The sequence below is a fragment of the Malania oleifera genome, chromosome 12 (genome assembly GCF_029873635.1).
Source record: "Malania oleifera isolate guangnan ecotype guangnan chromosome 12, ASM2987363v1, whole genome shotgun sequence".
NCBI classification, from domain to species: Eukaryota; Viridiplantae; Streptophyta; class Magnoliopsida; order Santalales; family Ximeniaceae; genus Malania; species Malania oleifera.
The window spans coordinates 73,995,787-74,003,340 of record NC_080428.1 but is presented as its reverse complement, the minus strand read 5'-3'; positions in this window follow the sequence as shown (position 1 = coordinate 74,003,340).

Genomic DNA, 7,554 nt, shown 5'->3' with positions numbered 1-7,554 from the left:
TAATCTCCCAAAATATTTATCAGGAAAATAATTAGGAAAAACCAAAGCTATGCTCTCAAAGAGATTTTAAAAAAATAAAGCATAAGTGAGAGTATGTATGTGAAAATAAATGCCCTAAAAATAATTATGCTCTCTTCAAAAGTGATTTTGAAATAAAAGAGTGGAAGAGAGTTGGAGAGGTTTGTTTAAAAATATTTTGCCCCAAAAGAATGATTTTAAATAATAAAAAGCATTATAAGGGAACTTTGATTACCAAATATTAGAGAGAAATTTAGTTGTTAATCAAAGTTTTTAATCTAGAGTAATAAAAGGATATTTATAGAGTTTGTGAAAAATATGACCGTTGGGAACACGCTTGGTATTTTAGAAAAGTTTGATTAAGTTTTAATGATGTTTTAAAAACTTAAAAAATATTCCAACCCGAGAGCACCGGTCGACTAGGACAAGTTCGATCGACCGAAGTTTTTGAGGTTTGGTCGATCGGGTAAGAAATGAACTAAAGGTTCGGTCGACTGGACATCTAAGACCGAAGGCGCGGTTCGGTCGACCAGGTAGTTGGGGTATCTCTCAAGGACCCTTGGTCGACCAAAGCGTTGGAGTATATTTTTCTCTCGGTCAACCAAAAAGTCAAAATGTTGACTTCAGGAGGATTCGGTCGACCGGAGCCATTTGAACTACAAGAGTTCGGTCGATCGGGTTGTGGTCAACTAGTTGACCTGGTTTGGGTTCGATCAATCGGGGCATTTTATACATGGTAGTTTGGTCGACCGAATGTGCACATTTTGTGCATTTCGGTCCTGTTTCAACCAACGATCACCCTACTTCAAGTGACCAAGTATGGGTATGCATGTGTGAGTGTCCTAGGGTCATTTTTAGGTCCTTTTTGAAGACACCGAAAAAATATGGTGTCGGTTGACCAAAGTTTTTGTAAACTTCGTTTTAGCCCTGATTTTGACCCTAAAGCTATTCCAAAAACTTTGTATGATTTTAGCCTTTTTAGGAAAATGTTTTTGGTGAGATGTGCTGGTCCCTAAGATCTATCTACGGTCGTTCTGAGCATTCAAACACATCATGCAGATGCATACATTATTACAGACCAGAGATATAAAATTAAATACAATTACAAATAAAATACAAATTTCTTCGCCTTCTTCTTTCTTCTTTTGCTCTTCTGACTTCATGGAATGTTTGATCATATAGTCTTTAAGTCCTACAAGCTTCCATCACCGTTTCCTTATGTGTGTGTTAAATTAATGGACCTGTTCACATGCTAAATACACACATAAGAAATATGTACTTTGTCAGCATCAAAAATAGGAATCAGACTCAAAAAGTCAACATATTGTTCATGTAATTTAGACAAGAAGATGGTGAACTATTGTCATTTGCTCCCGTGAATGTAGGCTTTACTAAACCACGTAATTCTTGGTGTCATCGTTTTTTTTATTGCTTTATTTACTTCTTGCAGTCGTGGAATTATTCTGTATTTATCGTTTAGATTTATGCGTTGATTGTGTTTGATTCTTTACATTATTATACATTCCGCTGTGCATTGTTTGAGGGGTTCGTTTTTTAGAATAGATGCAGATACTAAAAACTAGAAACTAACAACTTAATTTATTGATATTTATAAAACTAAAATAAATAAATAAAATTATAAAAAAAAATACTCATTTTCATCTTTAAATCAAATAATATTATAAAAATATGATTAAATTATAAAATAATACACATTAAAAAATACTATAATAAAAATAAAAATAAAAATTATTATAATTATTTTATTTAATTGTTATACTTTCAAATTTTACTTTACAAAATAAAGTTTTATTGAATATGACAACTAAAAAAAAATAGTAAAAATATTTTGTAATTGACTATTATTATTTTTTGAAATGTACGTATATTTTATTTCAATTATATTAAAAATTTTATTTTATTATTTAATTTTTATTTTAATTTTAATTTAAAATGTATAAAATGAATTATTTAATCTAAAAGAAATATTTCTGAATATTAAAATTTCTGGCATGAAGTTGTCAAAATAACTGAAAACTAAAAAAATCTAATTTTTACTCTTTTTTTGTGAATAATAGAAAATCAACAATAGAAATAAAAGACTGACAACATAAATAAAAACGTGTTTATAATATATTTCTTAATTGTGTAGAAATAGAAATAGAAAAATAGAAAGCAGCAACGATACCAAACAAGTCCTTAATGTGCAATAAATTCATAAGTAAAATTCTTAACAATTATGTGTAAAAGTATAAATTAACAATATCTAAATCAAGCGTCCAAACTGTAAGCTCTCAAAAATTCAAATTCCGAATCAATTTCAAGTTTTACCTACGACGCATCCTTATAGAATTTGGAGCCTAGTTGCTAAACTGACTACTGAGTTACAAGTTTGAACCACGTGGTTGAGCATCCAAAGTACAAAAAATTCAAATGTTGTGGACATCAATGGTCCAATATTGGACTTGACCAGCGCTCGGTTCGAGGGCCTGCTAAGCTTGAAGCCCAATTTGCTTATGCTTTCAGTCTGCCTATACCAGCTTCCCCCCAATTTGCAAACTTTGTTTTTTTTTTTGGGTAAAAAGGGCGACACCTCCTAACTTTATTAGAAAACACCTCACTTATGGCGGAAGAATACCGTGGTTCCAATATTGAGATTTTGGAACAACAAAAGCAAACTCCAAGACCCTAAAACTAACTAAACCAACATAAACCAAACCAAAAAACAAAAGAACTAAACAACTATAAGCGGAAAACAAACAAAACTCCAGAAGATAACATAAAACATCATGAGTGCAAAGAAGGAAAATCCAACAAATCCAATCGAATCATTCCCCTGACTTGCTAAAGAAGATCATCCTGACAACTATATGATCGAGAAATACCAGATTCACCCTATTTGGCAAAGAAATCTGCACTTTTATTTGCCTCCCTATAAACATGTTCCACTTTGAACTGTATGTCTCTCAATGCTAGCATAAGTTCTTCCCACAATTCCCATAAGTTCCAAACTGAGCACTTCCCATAATTTATCCATTGAACCAACAAAGTAAAGTCACATGCAATCTCCACTTGATCAAATCCGAGATCTTTGCATAGATTAATCCCTAAAATAATCGTCTTCAATTCAGCCATGTTATTTGTTCCATAATCCAATAATGAGGAAAAAGCTTCTTTAAATAAACATTTTTCATCTTTTGTCACGCCTCCACCACCACAATTACTTGGGTTACCTCTATAGCTGCCATCCACATTGAACTTAACACAACCTATCCTAAGTTTACACCATCTAACTACACGAGGAAGACGAACCCCCACATTTTTTACTTGAATATCCAAAGCACGAAGGACTGCAATATCCATGCAAGAAGCAGGTGCATATTTATTTAACTTGTCTGAAATGGATCTCAGCCAATATTTAATATCAAGCCACATAGTTCTCATCGAATCATGAATTGATTCTATCCTAACTCTACATCGACGAGTCCAGAGTCTCCAAATGATGAGACTAGGTATAAGACCTAACAAAATTTCTAATTGTGAGGCCCGTCTTGCACAATTAAACCAGACATTAACTCTGCCTTTCCAAGTACTTGTTGCCATACAACTAACACCCAACGCCACTACTACTTTTTTCCATACCTCCTGAGCAAAAGATCTAGTGCAAAACACATGGTCTAGAGATTCAATTTTGGCATTTGAACAACAATCACATCGAGAGGCCATCTGAACATCTACTTCTTTAATACGAGTATCAACCGGAAGACAAGCGAAATAAGACTTCCATATACAAATTGACACCCTTTTTGGCAATATAGGATGTCAGATCCATTTTGCAACTGAGAAATCCTCTTTATGCTCCCTTATAATTTCCCAAGCACTTGTCGTGGTGAATTTCCCATCTGTTGAAGGTTCCCAAATTACTGTATCTGGACGCTCCTTGGAAGAAATAGCAGAGTTCATTACTTCCTCAACGTGATCTTCACCCAACAGATCCCCTAATAAATCAACATTCCACCCATCTCTATCCCAACAATCTTGAGTTCGTAGCTTATGGTTACTAATTTCCTGAACCTTAGCACAAAGGGGACCGGAGGCTAAGAAAGAAGTCCACCCTTCTTTAATTCGAACACGAACATGCTCTAAAATTTCAGGAATCACACGAACAATCAATCTCCAAAATCTGGTTCCTTTATCTAGTTTCATTTCTCTCAAGTGGTGTTTCTTATACAAACACTTGACTTTAAAGAATTGAGTCCACAGGTTATCTATAGTTAACAATCTCCACACAAACTTCATATGCAAAGATTTTTTTACCTCCTCCAAATCTCTAACATCCAAACCACCCTCACAAACAGGCTTACATATATTAGATCAGGAACACCAGTTCCTTTTCCTTTTATCATTTACTCCACTCCAAAAAAAATTCGATAACGTAGAATTTATCTTTGTGAAGACAGTATTAGAAATGTCCAATACCGCCAATTAATGAACCACTATTGATGATAATACATGCTTAATTAAAATTAGGTGGCCCTCTTGAGATAAAAGCTTAAATTTCCAACCCGCTATCTTTTTCCTCAATTTATCAACTAGGAGCTCTAAAATATGGCGGCGACGACCCAATCCTCACAGCCCTCGCGCCGTCCGCACAGCGCGTAGCGCCTCCCGCCCCTGGCCCTCTCCTCACGATTCACGACCAATTTGCAAACTAGATTAAGAAAATGGCAAGGTATAGAGACCAGTCTACTGTTGTGTTAAGGTGGGCTTTGCATGGTACCAGACCAAGTACATCCTAGTAGGGAAGCTATCCTATGCCTTGGACATGAGGGTCAGCACCATACATATGCTTACAGTGACCCACGGAACAGTTTGAATAAGGAAGAAACACACTGAGCCAACACATTTGGTTACCCAAGCCAAACTAAATGGGAATAAATGACAAAATGGAGTGACAAATTTGAATTCATTCCATTCGACATTATTATTATTATTATTATTTTATGTATCAAATGTGTAGATTGTACTTTCCTTTCGCCAAGATCGCATGTCATGAATCAAGAGGATACAGCTTCTAGTTCTAGGTCTATCCACCCAATGCCAAATAGTGGGTCTGATACAATTTCCCTCTGGCTAGTCCCTTTGCGCCTACTGTTGCCACCGACGCCGAATCAAAAAGAGATCCATGCCCATTTACACGCGCACACAAGCGTGGAGCATAACAAAAGGATAAGGAAAAAAAACAAAATCAAAAAAGGGGAAATGTAAAGCTTTTCAATTTGCTGTGGTGTGTTTTCCATCTATGCAGGGTGTAGGGAAAACCAGTGGCAGGGGCTGGGCCTATTGTGTGTCCTGGAGGGTGAAATTTGGTTGCAACCCAGTAACCAAAAGAGCCTTCATAATGTGATAAAGCACATTCCTTTTCATTTTGCTGCTTTCTTCCATCGCTTTCTCTGCACAAATACTCTGAACCAGGATGGATTAACACACACTTAATCAGTGGTTTAGTAAAGAGAAAGCAGATTAGCCAACTAATCCACATGGATTGACACCCTCTTACTCCCACATGTTTCCATTAACATTTGGATTTAACCCATCTGATTTTAAGTGTCCCTAAAGGCCGAGGCAGCCCCCATTGGTGATGTGATCCAATCCTAATCATATTGGGGAGACACAGTGACCTCCGGCGACATCAAGTCGTCGATTTCTGATTTTTCCAAGTCATGGGCATTCCTTGCCTGCCTTCCCAATAATGCATTTTGTATACATACATGTCAAAGTGATAACTCACCCTTTCTCCTAATTGTACAAGTTGAATTTGGTATCTTTCGAGTTTATTAGATTTTGATCTACTAGATATTGGCTTTTCTACTAGTGTAAGTAGTAGTATAAAATTTAAAGGTTAATCCCGTAAATGAATGAACTTTTATGAGACAACTTTATATATATATATATATATATATATATATATATATATATATAATAATGAATTACTCACGTTTCAAATTTACAGAATTTTTAAAAATTTTATATTCACACAGTACGTAAGGGATGGGGTCATGACAATCGTCCATTGTGAAAGTTAGAAACAAAAGTGGTCGGAAAGCTTTTTATCATACATGAATCTGCCTATAAACATCAATGTGTAAAAAGGTTCAAAACTGAACTGTTCCAATGTCAATTCCTCATCATGATGCCTCAAAAAAATTTTCCAAAGAAAAGTGTAGTAGAAAACAGAACAGTGGGATTAAAGGACAATGCATTTACAATATGGGGAAGGTGCTATTTTTGTGCATGCTCGAAGTACTTCTAGCAGTGATTCTTAGGTCCTCCATTTATTGTTCAGTAAATTTGTGGGGCTGGAAAGGTTCTAAGAAGGACTAGCTAGGTGGCAAGAAGCTAGCTAGGTATAGGGGTGGATGCCACTTGTGGAGAATCTTACAATTAAGCTAGCCCATGATTTTGGCATGGTAATTAAAACTTCTGAAGGCCATTAAATTAACTTCAAAAGAGTATGAAATTGATTTCTATGTTCAAAGTTTATGTATGAGATGGACTATTAGATATTCAGCGAATCCAAAAATAATTCGTATAGGTATGAGATTGTGGATTGTAATATATTGTTTTGATGTGATTTAACTTATGAGGTTGATATGTGTTTTTTTGATAATCAATCAACTTAAGAAATAAAATATAGTATAAATGAATACAACTATTTATTTCTTACTCTTTAAAAGTAAAAACTTCATTTTCAATTAAAATAGTAAGAGTAACTTTGGAAAGCAGGGAGATTAAAAAAATGCCTAAGCTATTTTTGCCTACATAGATTATAGATAGGAATTTTCACAACTAATCCTAGGCATCGGGTTGGTTAGGAATTTTTCCTTTCGGCCAAACGATAATCTTAATTTACTTAACTTAATCTTGCTATAATCGTCATGGTGATCACTTTACTTTTTCCATTGAGCAGAACGCTACCCTTTAATCTAGTTTTTTTTTTTTGGGAAATCTTTGGACTATACCTCTATATATATTTGTTGATTCTACTATATTACAAGGGCATTAGCAGTATTTTCTTTTTAAAAAATTGCCTCGAGCCAATCACCTATATTTTGAACCTAATACGTCGTAGTGAGTCGTCAATAAGAAAATGTGACTTGATAAATAAATCATAATATAATCTTATTATAATCAAAGGTAAAAGCATAGAATTCCGCAACAACGATATATACATTTTTTAATGTTTATCTAATTGAATAACTTCATTATAACATGCCAAAATGTGTGGCCAACTTTGTGAGGCGAGTCCCTATCACCATTGCTAAAGATGGATTCCTTTATTTTATGTTAAAAGCAGCTTGCATATGAGCAGCAGATTTTTTCCACTAGCAAAAAAATGCAATGGGAAGATGCTGCACTATCTTCTACTTATAAAAAAAAAATGGACCATTTTCTTTTCTTTGGTTTGGTCCATCTTGGTAAGGACCATTGCATTCTTTCATTTGATAGTAGAGAATAATCTATGATTGCTTTAAA